This window comes from Zonotrichia leucophrys, chromosome Z (assembly GCF_028769735.1).
Source record: "Zonotrichia leucophrys gambelii isolate GWCS_2022_RI chromosome Z, RI_Zleu_2.0, whole genome shotgun sequence".
NCBI classification, from domain to species: domain Eukaryota; kingdom Metazoa; phylum Chordata; class Aves; order Passeriformes; family Passerellidae; genus Zonotrichia; species Zonotrichia leucophrys.
In genome coordinates, this window is record NC_088200.1 from 17742332 (window position 1) to 17755884 (window position 13553).

Genomic DNA, 13553 nt, shown 5'->3' on the forward strand with positions numbered 1-13553 from the left:
TCTTCATCTCATTAAAAATTCATCCCTGCTGTTCTTTGTGTGCCATCTAATGTTATTGTGAGATATTTCATGTCATAAGTTACTCTCATAGCAAAAGGCAGTCTTGTTCATAATCTGAAAGCAAAAGAAGAATTTCTACGTTAATTTATTGACTTAGCTAATTTTTTTAAGACACAGAAAAGTGTGAGCTTGCTAGAGAAAATGAAATCACCTACACTATCTAGAAAGTTATATAGCAAAGTTTGTAGTGTAATTAAAAAATAGAAAGCATTGGGAGCCTAGATTTTTGGCACAGCAAACCCTGAAAGAAATTTCAGTCATGACCTATATGAAAACAAAACTTCATATTTATCAGCTGTTGTACCTCTAGAGAAGGAGAAGCCGGATTTTTTTTTTCCTGAGGACATTATAACTTGAATTACAAAAATTTTCCTTAAGTATATTTGAAAGGGTAATGAAAAAACAGTTCTATTTAAATATAAGCAAAAGCTGATGTAAAATTCATTGACCAGCCTTGCTTTTCCTTGCAAGGAGGTAACAGCAATGATAATGGCTGAACATTTTCCTCTGCTACGACAGGCTATATGAGTCACTTATGCCACTGATGCCTCAGAATGCCTGAGTGGCTACCTAGAACAGAGGCTAAACAGAGTTAAAAGAAAAAAGAAGATATTTATTAAAGGCCTTCAATAGATATACTTTGGGCAGTGCAAAATCCTCTCAGAGGCTATACCCCAGATGGATGACAGTTGTGAGCTGCTCGAACAGATACAAGTTTGGTCTCTTTGCATATCAGAGGTTAATTGTCCAATTAGAGCTTCAGGTAATGAAGTCATATTCTCCTGGTTTGCTTTCCACCGGATGCACTTTTGTTTATACTTTCCAGGGCCTGAGGCAGAAGGTGTCATTGGTTCTCAGGTCTGGAAGGATTGTTATATCTGACAAAAATGAAGAGAGCTTGCTAATACTCTAGATGGAGTTCAGAGTTATACACTAATGCAATACAGGATCTGAAAAAACATAAAAGCCTAAAAACTTAAGTCATCACCATGGGCACTGAAAGCCCTGACTGTCCCTGCCTGGCCCCCTTGAGGCTCTTGTCACCTGTCCTCAGCCCAGGACTCCATCTCAGTCTCAGAACTGACAAACTCTGCCCCAGCAATGCTGCCGCAAGGACCTTGTCTGGCTCCCCACAGCCCTGCCCTGCTGATCAATGGGCCCCACTGACCTGGGCCTCTCCACAGGTGTCCCCATTCCTGGGGGGCGTGCCCAAAGCCCAGGGCTGCCCATGGTGCCCTTTGCTCCTAGTTAGGGCTGTAAGAGCACTCAGGTCCAGCAGAGCCACTCATCCATGCCCTGGGCAAAACAGATGCATCAATGGTTTGTAAAGTTAATCTTTCATTTTGTGGGAAACAAGACAATTGTTTGGTAAGATTAGGCTGGAATATTCTGTGCTGTCAATTTCCTCTCTGCAGCATGTTAGAGGTGATGAAGATGTGTCCTTATCTGGAGGCTTCTCAGTGGTGCCAAATATAGCATTTAATTTCTGGAGATGGGTCAGAGTGGACAGAGGTCACCTACAGTGGTCATGGAAGGAAGACAGAAGACAGAAGACAAAGGAGAAGGAACTGCTGAATAGAATGGTAGGAAATGGAGGCTATTTCCACTACTGTTTCTGGTCTATTTCCTAGAACACAATTAGACCATCTGTTTCTGTGAAGGGTTGCTCTACTTTGCCTTTCATGTTCCCCCAGGCACTCTACCAGTCTTGATCTCCACGTCAGCAGGCACACTGAAGGATGCCAGATGTTTTTCTACTCTAGGCAATTTGCTGCCTTACTTTTGGCTTCTGCCCAGAGCTGCCCTGTTTTCCTGGCGAAATGTTCCCATTTTCTCATCTTTTCAATGCATTCACAAAAGATCACTGCAAACACACAACGCTGCTCTCTGTGAGAAGCTCTCTTTTAAGGGGCTGTCTACTGAAAGCCCTGAAAAGAGGTAAGCAGTTACTCACTCATCCTGGATGCGTAAGTAGGGACTAATTATTGAAAAACACCCACCATATTGTATCAACAGTAGCATGGTAAAGTAAAAGAAAAGGCCTTGCCTCAAAAATGTTCTCTACATTGTGCAGGGAAGAAGATAAATAGTTGACTGACTGGTGAAAGAGGTTTCAAGATCCAAATCTCTTTTACAGCTGGGAAGGCCACTTATTCTGGGTTTGTAATTTCGGAGGTGTGGGTGTAGCCGTGCTGCTACTGGGCACAGCACCTGGAGTCCTTCATGGGCATTAGGAAGGCACTTGGGCTAAGCATGTCCTGGCATGTATATGATGCAGCTGGATAACTGGATCTAGTAACTGTGCAATTGTTTTGTTCATGTTTCATTTCTTCCTTATGCAGCTACAAAATCCTGTGTAAATAAACAATAGTGTTTCCTGCTTTAAACAAGGCAGGAAATTTCCCCAGTTTAAACTCAGATCAGCAGTTTAGCAAGTGAGACAGGAGGGTGCTGCTGAAGCTGGGGGTGGCAGTGGAGCAGGCAGGAAGACAGGATGCAGCCCCACAGTGTTGGGGGATAGGGGACAGCAGGGAGCAGTGGCAGCAGCCAGGGGCACCCAGCAGGACCACTACACGAGGATAATGATGTCAGTCCAGGATGGGTCACAGCTGAGTGCAGGGACATGCATGACCAGACACAAGATCACAGGGTTACCTGCAGGAGAGCTCAAGCCAGACTTTATCCAGAACATTATGCGGTTCCCAGGAGAAGCAGAGAGTGTCCCATGGGGCTTCTCACACTTTCTGCTCTGCAGCTGTGCTCAGCAACTTGGAAGCACAACTGTGCTTTGTCGGAGCAGTCATGAGCACAAATGCACAAACCCAGAGAGGGGATGGATGGGTGGAAGGAGGTTGCAGAATCTGGTAGTGCACTGAGGGTCAACAGTGACTGCCAGTGTTCATACAGACGTTGTGCTTCAGCAATGACTAAGGTGGCATTCAAGGGGTCCATTTGTGAACATATTAACAAGCCAATATTGACAAAGATAATATCATTGTTTTTGTAACTGTTTGGAATTCTCCAGGATGGATTTTTCAATCGTCTGAACTTCCTGTGCAGTCTCACAGACGGTAGAAGACTGGGAGTGTCAGGAGATAAGGAGAGTAATTTGAGGAATACTAAGCAGGAAATTAAACTTAGAAATAAACCTTGACAATGGTTTTCATGTCGTCAATGTATAAATTAAATACACCATGAAGTAGGAATAGTTAATTAAATCTTCTTAGAATTATTGCCAATTAGTTATTTTTAAAAAACTGATGACAGCCATTAAAGTATGTTGTTGTGAAAGGAATTCTGCTCAACAGATCTAAAGCAGTGTTTTCTGCTCCATGTAGAGCTAAATTGTGATTTCTCAGAGTATAAATCATGGGGGGGGGTGGGTAGTTTCACTCCTGGTCTACATCTTCTGTATCTTTTTTTGGATAGTTTGACCAGTTGACAATAAAATGCTTTTCCCAGCACTTGATTTATGTTTATGACTTGAAACATTTTTTCCTGGGTGCAACAAATTCTTCTGCATTTACAATACATGACACTGGTTTATAAAAAATTTGCTGAGTGCAAGCACAACATATTCATTCTCAAATCCAGTAATTCTGTAAGTTGTTAAAGAACTTTCTGAGAAATATTTATGCATTATGAGGCTTTCAAATGCTTTCTGGTAAAGAATATGCAAAGAACAACCTACTGCCTTAATTTTGTGTGGAGGGATGATGTATTTGCAGAGGCAATTTACTCAAATATATATGATAGATAATGCAATTGCATTCCTAAAAAAAATAAAAAGGAATCTTCCTTCAAGAGTCCCTCTTAATTGGCTACTTCATCTTTTTACTTATTGGTCTTCAGGTTACTCTTTAAATCTCAGAGAAATTTAAACTGAAGTAATAAACTTAGTGCCTAAATAGTTATGTTCTTTAAAAGCTATAATCAAGTTGTCTGCTTAACATAAACAGATTGTATGTAGATCTGTTTAATGTTTTACAAGTATATCATTTTTATGCAGAGCAGCGTCTTTACAGGGAACTCAGCCTGTCACTGGATGTTTAAATTTTCAGTGTCTGTTGTCATGGCAACATGAATTGACTCTGGTACCCACTGTGCTCAGCATAAATTAATTTAAAGTCATAGTACTTTTCTTTTCCTTGGATTTATTGTGGTAAAAATAGCTGCACTGGAAAGAGAATTCAAAATGCAATAATTCTCAGCTAATTATTAGTTTTACTTGTAGCGTTTATTAAATTGATCTTAATAAATAATGTATATATGGAAAAATTTTCCTCCAGTTCCTACTTCTTTCTTTCCTCCATGAGTGGAATTGTACTTTTCAAATATTAAAATTGACACAATTTAACCATTATTTACATTTGAATTCTCATGTTTTTAGTTACAGTTCCAGTGCTTTCAAATTTTTTGAACTGACAAGTAAATTTTTAGAATTTAGGATTTTCTGTAATTTCCAGATTCCGATTATTTCTGCAGTACTCTCACGCCTCCACAAAAACTGCTAATTAATGTTTTATGTTTAAATTTATCCTAAATGCTCTATCAGAAAAATCTGTAAAATGTAGTTATGTATATATAAATAAGAATTGGAGAGAGTCATGTTTCGATCCCTTGCGATTCTCATGGTTCTTCAGAGGTTTAAGAAAATATGTTAAATATATGTGGTATACTGTTCCAGCCAGCATAACAAAATTATTTTTTCTTCTTGATATTTGTAAAGTTAGTCATAGCCTAATCTATCCTCCAGATTAAAAAAAAAAAATAGCTCTTGATGTATAGTATCATGTAGTGCTCCACAGTGCAGCAGACTCTCTATGACTGTTTTGTATGACATTGACATTTTAAGAAAATTCTGTGGCTTAACCTTCCTGATACAAGTAGGTGTTACATGTTTCATTCCATATATTTCCTACCTATGTCCCCTTCTCAGATGATGCTAAAACCATTCTTTGAAAGAGTTGTGTTTCAGTTTTACTTGATGTTGAAAAGATTATTTAAAGATTTATAAATTGTGTGAACAAAATGCCATCCTTTTTAAAATGCAGACATCTCAAAGAAAGTTCAGTTTGAGTAAAGTGAGTGTTTTGCGGGCAATCACAACATATTTTTTTAATATTCATCCTGGAGAAACTAAAAAATGGACATTGTTCTGTTTGAACAATCATCTTCTGGATATTGAGTTTTGCATAATGAAACATTTTACATTGCAATAAAACATGTTTTTCAGATTCTATTTGATTTCTGTGTGGAAAACACTGATTAACCTTTAGAGATTTAAAAGTTACTGCTGAAATTCAGATGTTACTGTCTGCTTATATCTCTATAGCCTAGCAGTTGCAACATTGCCATATTGACACATACTGTAATGAGACATTTAAGAAAAAAGAAATCTACTGCAGCTTGCATGACTCATTTGCACCAGCCTCATACATTTGTTAATAACCCAGCAGAGAGAGCAAATCTCAGTATAAGGTTTCTCTGGGGATTTGGGTTGCTGCATTTTCTACAAAAATCTTAATGGCTGCAAACTCTTGTCTTTGGATTAAATCTGCCAAACTCCTCTGTTTCTTAATGAGTATGTTGTCATTCACTGTGTTAAATCTTCACTGTGTTAAATCTTAATGAACTTGAAAGGAGAAATACTAAGATCGTCACTTTCACCTGTCACTGACGGGACAATTACAGTTTTATAACTAACTTCATTTGTAGTCTGCTTGATTCAAATTGGGAGTGAAATACAATATTCTCATTCCTGAATTACTGAGAGAGGTTTTCTTCCCAGTTCAGTAAGTATCATAGAGTTCACAATGAAGATATAGAATCACAAGAGTATGTTCTTACACAAATGTGGATTTCAGTATCACATCAACAAATGTATTGCATAGCACAGAGCTTCATTTTCAAGTTCACCTGGTTGCTCAGTCAATGAACTCAGTTTGTCTGGTCTCTCCTTTCCTGGGTGAGAGTTCCAGTTTTTTAGTGTCAGCCAGGTCTGGCAGTAGGGATTTACAAGCTCCCTCAAAACACCACATAAACCAATACTTTATATTATGTTGCATTACTTTTTAAAGCACCTGTCTGATCAGGGAAGTTTCTGGTGATTAAGGTGACATTTTTCTTTGAACTGCTTATTAACCTTAAGTAATCTTTCTGTACAAGTGTATGTAAAGGTAGTATTTCTGTAAGATAAGAAATTGTAATACAGTTGTAATACTGTAACACTCCTTTTATTACAGTCTTATTTTGCTAAATTACTATTTTCATACAGCCAAATTTCATTTTCAACTGCAAGGATGTAACTCCTGGCAAATAATGTGTAGCTTATCACATGCTTAACTTCACCAAGGAGATGATAAAAACAAATTAGAAATAAAATTTGTTGCCTGTTGGAAAAGCATACCATAAGCCTCCAGAAGAATTCTTTCTATAATTTCTTTTCACAAGCAGAGAGCAGAGTCCAAGGCTTTTCCAGAAATACCAAATGCTATTGCTAGGAAGATATTGTACAATTACTTTTTTAAATGATTTGCATTTTTTCCTAAATAAACCATTCTGAATGTCTGTGCTATGATCCTAGATAAACCTTCTGCCAATCACACATGTATTTGAATACAAGCAGCTAAATCACATAGCAGAAATCAAACTTCCATTAACAATTTTCACTTATCTGAAAAGCCAAGACTTGCCAAACCATAGTTCAGCAAGGCTTTTCTGTCTGTTTCCAGAGACTTTATAGAGGTTGATGTTATATTTTCATGCTCTTATAAAAGAAAAAACACCAAGCCAAAACAAACCAAGCATGTTAATAAATACTGATTGTTTTGACTTACATCAGGATTACTGAGTTTTGTAGTATTCCTGGTTTCTCCAACAGCTATTGATAATATTTAATTACTGCCTAATATTACTTCCTTTTAATATTTGAAACATATCTGCTAAAGTGAAAAGGACAATTCAAATTCAGATGTAAGACAGCTGACTTTATTTGCAACAAATGAAGTCATTTGCCTGACTATAATAGTTTCCCAAGAAATTCCTGAAATTTGTGCTTGTTTTCACATGGATCTTTCTTGGACACTTGCTGATTAATCTTTAGTCTCTTGACAAAGTTCATGATGCATTCTTGTTAATCCCGAACTGCATTTTTAACCCAAAAGTCAGTGAATACAGAGACAAATAATAACACTTGCTTCTTGCTTTATGGTCTGAATTTCCATAAAAGAAAAAAGAAGTCATCTTGAATTTACTATGAGTTTCCTTGGTTAGTTTGTCTGGTACGCTACAGTTATGTGATTATCGCAGTCAGGAATGCACTCAGTGCCTCAATGAGTTGATTACTCTTAGGATGGTAGTTCTAGCTTTTTCAGACATAATTTAGAACAAGATTTTGATCTTCTGTGAAACGAAAAATCACCGTATAAAGTATGGAACAAAAAAACACAAAAAACCAACCACCCCCAAACAAACAAACAAACAAAAACCCCACAACAAACAAAAAAAACAATACAAACACCAACAAAAAAGTCTGCAACTGTAAAATCAATAGATGTGGGCAGGAACCAGGGAAGTACTCATCCATTTTAGAGTAACGTGTGCAGAAATACCTTTCCTGTGTTCGTGTTTGACTCTCTGTGCATTGAGATTCAGGGTCTCATTTGAACTTTCTCTCCACTATGCAATTAGCATATATTTCAGGAGAATGTGTTTTAATTTCTTCACTACAGCATTAACTTTCCTCAGCGTTCTTTCTGCTCACTGAACCTGATTTTCATTTACATAAAGAACCTCTTCAGCCAGTGGGTTATTTCAATTTTAAAGGGCTTTTGTACTGTCAGTATGATGGAAGAAGTCAGAGTGCAAGTGAAAAATCAAGGCTAGTAGATTTCTGAAAATTTTGTTGTGTCTTTTAAAGTTATCATCAATAAGAACAGAAAATATTACCTCCATTTATTTTGTTTTTTCCTTCCAAATACTGAAATTTTCTAAATTTATAAGACTTCTAAAAGAAGAAGGCTGCAAAGTTATTTTGAAAGCTATTAGAAACAGTTTCAGTACTTTCAACTTGAATGACATGCATTAATTAAGCATAGGTTTATTTGAAGTAAAAATTTAAAAATGAAGCTTTGTTCATGTTACACATGAATTTCTGGCAGTAGGAACAGTTAATGCAATGCAAATGAGTAAAAACCAGGAAAGTCCCATTTTCAGTTCCTATAATTTACTGCTTATCATTAAAATTGTGATTGGTACATCTTAAATACTAAAGACGTGAACCTAGGCCCACCACAGAATGCAGAACTCACACTGAATTAATAACCAAATGGCAAGCACATTTTCCAAAATGCTAGTTTCACACAGATATTTTTATCAGAGATCATATGAAGTAAATAAAGCAAGATCATTTCCATAGGGAGATTGTTCCACAGTCTTGCAAACCTTCTTCTCAGATTTTTCCTAGTGAGGCAGTGTGTGTTTCCCTTACAGCCGTATTAAAGTCTTTCTGTTTCAGTCCTTTTAAAGGATTGTTTAATGCCAGTTTATTGTCACTGACATGTACAGAAAATATGAAGATTCAGTGATTTTTGTAGAAAGACTAAGAGAGGTAGATACCCAATTTTTTTATTCATATGCTTTAGGAGAATAATTTTATTGATAGGAACAGATCAGCAGACCAAACTACTTCTGCCTTCTTTATCCCAGTTCTTTATATGCCTATAAAGAGCTATCTCTTATGGCAGCTCTAAAACTTAATAATTCAAACAAGACAATTAGTAATATTATCTATAGCTAATGCCCAGATTCTTGAATACCAGCTTATCTATGAATAAAATGAAGATATTGGTTTCAGTAGAGACATTACAATAGAAACAGCTATAAATCATATGAAAACACACAAATATTTAGCAAACTGTTAAATTCCACAGAGAACAAGCTCTGGAATCTTAATAGGATGTATAGGTAGCATTCAGGCTATCTTCAGGTCAAGTGTCAGAACCTTTTACTGCTATTTTAAGCAGAGAAGCCTCTCTTTGCAGCAAATAGTACATGGAGGTATTTCTTTCCTGTAGGCATAGTCTGGTTAGCAGTAAAAAATAATTGTCACTGTGATGTAGCCATGTTCAATGATTTCATTTTCTAACTACCTTCTCTGACAGAAACAATTGAAATGAAGTTATATCCCAAGGACAAGTGTCCACTCTTTGGAAACATTTGCATCTCAGTGTTTATGTTCATTAACTGTTTGTCTTTCTTGGCTTTCATCCAACAGCAGAAGACTGTTATCCTGCGACAGGAAAGAATGATAATTACATTATCCCTAAATAAAATATTGCATGGACTGCAAAGGTTAAATGTTGTGTCTGTCCTATTTTCAAGCCCAACTCCATGAGTGATCCTGTAATTCAAAGCAGCAGTCTCTGTACATCAAAATACTATCTATGTCACACTTTACTATTACCGCAAACCCAATCCTTGTTCTACCAAACACTTTGGAAATACTTTCGCCAACTTCAGAAGGACAAGAACAAAATCCAACAAGAATTTCTATCCAACAGAATAGCAAATTCTCAATCTCACTCGCCTATACAGAACAAAAGCATTGCATTCTGCCAAGGATCTGATTAAAATATATATTATTATCTTTCCTGTTTCCACTGGGACTGAAACTGACTGTTATGTCCTTGTCATGTTAAATAAACCAGCTAACACAATATTTATTGCAGATTTGGTGGTACAGAACACCACACGATCTAAGTAATAATAAATTGTTGTGAGCCACTAGTCAAAAATAGTTTTATTTGTATTATAAATTATCCTACTTATTCTAAATCTTATGCTAGTCATAAAATGCTATACCATTAAAGATCAAGGAAAAATATTTCTAAACAGAAAACCCAGTTACACAATCTTTAACACTGATTTATTTCAGAACAGATGCACAGCTGAAGGAGATGTTTTCCATTCAAAAATTAGGTATAAATGTCTGCTGTGTGTTTGAGCCCAGCTGGCAGCTAAGCAGCACACAGTGGAATGGGGAAGAAAATTGAGATTAACAAGGGTTTAAAAATTGAAATAAAGTAAAATATAAGAGTAATGCTCATTAAAAACCAACCAAACAAAAAACCACCAGAAAAAACAAACACCAAGCAATGCACAATACAATTGCACGTCACCCACTGATGTGCAGCCCATCTCTGAATCTCCATCAGTGTGTTATGAATGGATTAGTGAAAGATGCCTCTACATGAATTAAGGAGAAAATGAGATCATGTGCTGAAGTCAATAATACAGTCTTAATTAACAGTGAATTTGAGTTAGAGAGATTGAAAAACTAAGAAAAAACTGATGCAGGGAAGAGAGAGAGAGATCAGCGAAAGATAATCACCACTGTTGGTCCCTTTTCACCCCAGGGTTTTGGTGTTGGGGGTCTCAGAGCTGTTCTTCTGAGGGTACCACCTTTATATAGTACAAGTTCTGGGAATCCATGGGGTAGTGGTCCATGCTGTTCCCACAACTTGAGGTGATATATATATATATATATATATATATATATATATATGAGCATTTACTTCCTTTACCACAGCTTGCCAGAATGGGAATATTTGTCTGTATGCACTAACCAGGATGTGCTAACCAGACCTCACCTCCTCCAGGCCTGGAATTAGCACGTTCCTCTTGCAAATTCCTTATCTTAAATTTCTTCTGGTGGCTTATCTTATGCAAAGCTCCTTCTGTGGACCTTTGAGACAGGGAACTGCCCTCTTCAAGTCCTTATATCACCTCTCTTCTGGGTAACTCCCCCATTTTGTATACTGGGCATGATATTTTATGACTGGAATATCCCTTTGGCCAGTTCATGTCACCTGTCCTGGCTGCTCTCCCTGGCTCCATGTGCAGCTAGCTCCTCACTGGCAGATAATGAGACAGTGTTAGCACTACTTAACAACAGCCAAAACATCAGTACGTAATTAACATTACTGTCATACTGAAACTAAAACACCAGCTACTGAGAAGAAACTAACTCTCTCCCAGATGAATCCAGGACATCATCAGCCATCAATTTCCATCTCTTGTTCTAGCTCTGATTTTCACTTAGAATCCCCTTTCACTTGCTGAAAGAAACATAAATTCCAGTGGTGAGATGCTGCAGTTATATGTTTGCAAAGATATAAATAATTGTAAGAGATACACTTGCTTACTCATGCAGAGATATTTGTAAGTGCCTGAATACTCAGTTAATAAATGTAATTCTGTATAGGCATTTAGTATATAAGGTTGTCTAAATATAGAAGGTATGTCCATTAGTTCATGGGAAAATTACACAGTTAGTTAGTTACTGGCATCAAAAACCTTCTGAATTTTCTGTCAACTCCTAGGTTTTGTTCTTTTCTCCTGCTTCTCATGCTGAGCCTTTTTTTCCTCAGTAGATATCCAAAGAATCAGCCATAAATATTCCCCTTTTGCAGCATGAGCTATTTTATCCTCTTATCCAGGATAATGATTTTGAGGGCTTCTTCTGAGATACTGTGCAGCAGATATATCTATTATTTGAAGTCTTTCCTGTGTTTAATCTGTAATATCCAATGCAAGGGGTGGTGCTGGAGTTCAAAACTACAGGTTTCTTAAACTGGAGCCAGTTTGCAGTCATTCATGCTGTTGTAGGCTTAACCTGAGATTAAACAAAGGCATACAATAATTTTACCAGTAACAACAACAACGATAACCACAACAATTACAATGACAACAATGATGATGATAATAATGATGAAAAATTATACCTGTAAACAATGAAAACATCTATAAGGAGCATGGTGCAATTCTTGGTAATTCCTAGTTTCGTCTAAGAAGATGTAAGACAATTAAGAGCTCTCAGATATTTGGTAACAGTCCAAGAGCCCCGTCAAGTTCTAATCCACCAAAGAAATGCTGGCTGTTATATGAGATGTGTTCAGTCTCCATTAGCGAAGTTGACAGAATGAAAAAGCCAGAGTCACTGTCCCACACAGATAAGGAGAAGAGAAGCAGAGCATCCTAAAATTATGTCATTGTAAAAGCTCTAGCAATTTTAAAGGAGATTCATGAGATGGCATAGACTGTTCTGAAAACAGGCATCGGATGTCTGCTTTCATTATTAGCAATAACAGTCCTTCCCATCCCCCAAAATATGCTCCTTAAAGTTTATAAGGATAATTTTAGAGGATTCTCTTTTAGACTGGGAGTAATGATTCTGCATCTTACTTCTCAGTTACAGATTATAGTTTCTCTGTTACATATTTGTAGGCTGAATAAAGACCTGCCATGGACAGTCAGTTCCTGGTAATGTTTTGCAACAGTTTGGAAAGTACAACTTGGGTGTTATGAGAGTGAAATCCCAAGTCCCAAGGTCTGGATAAACTCTGAAATATGAATACAATTATTTAAAACAATGGAAACAGTTTCTGTTCCTCCAAGACTTCTTTTGCTTTTTTTCTTTGCATTTACTTCCTTCTTCTTCAGCTTTTAACTGTTTTCTTGCTATTTCTTACTTACATGCTTACAGGATGATTCCCGCTTTTTAAATATACCCTTTAGAGAAATGGCCTTTGGGACAGATGTTATTTTCAAAAGCTTTCCTTTATATCTCTTGCTCCTGGTCTTTGAAAGCTAAGAAAGACCCACTTAAAGAAATTGTGAAGGAAGAATACAGTTACGATAAACCAGAGGAACTTTTTTAATACAAAGTTTAGAGTTCCAAACACACAGCTTCAGAAAATCTGGAACCAAATTCAAACTCCTTAATTAAAACCACTTTTTGAAAATTGTGATGGACTTTCTGTGGAGCAAAATAGTAAGTTACAATGATCCTTTCTGCTCCACATTTCCCTTTGAATATTTAGCCATATCTAGTAACTTATCTGCTAGGGCAGTACATGTTATTGAATCAGTATAAGTCTGATAAATTTCAACATCAGGTTCCTCTGCTCACATTTTGAGAATTAGTTTACATACAGAGCTCTCCAAACATTTTATTTAACTAAAATTTTTCTTCCCATTAGATTTGTAAACATAGAATGTATTTTGAGAGCTTTTGCATTTTCTTAGAAAAAAACATACAACTTCTGCGTTTTAGCACTTTTCCCAAACCCGTGGACTACAAAAGTAGTTCTTTAGCTGAGAGTCTCTGTCCATTAAAAATTAATTGATGCCATCTTGTGGCACATAGAGAAATTGCAAAAACAATCAACCCATATTCTTTGCCACAACTTGAGTAATTTTGCACCACATCGTTTTTGCGCACCTCCTTTTTTTGCCTTTTGTCTACCACGATGTGCCTGCCATTTTGTTACAGCTCAAAGTCTAACCCAGTTCTACAATTGAAAAATGGTACGTTAAAACCATAATTTAGGAAATCTTCTAAGAAAGTTTGTAATTTGTAGTTTGTAATACCTATTATGATCAAATTAAAACAGGATACATAAATAAATTGTTAATTTTATGGAACGAAG

At 36.6% G+C, this 13553-nt stretch overlaps 1 protein-coding gene and 1 long non-coding RNA gene across 4 annotated transcripts in view; both read left to right on the forward strand.

Annotated features, from left to right (window-relative positions):
• Positions 1-13553, forward strand: part of LOC135459289 (elongin BC and Polycomb repressive complex 2-associated protein-like) — a 68211-nt gene that overhangs the window by 37524 nt on the left and 17134 nt on the right. The window lies entirely within an intron of this gene.
• On the forward strand, positions 1052-4224 carry LOC135459290 (uncharacterized). The gene is made up of 3 exons (XR_010443003.1): positions 1052-1380; positions 1476-1643; positions 1755-4224. It is a non-coding gene; the product is annotated as an uncharacterized LOC135459290 (long non-coding RNA).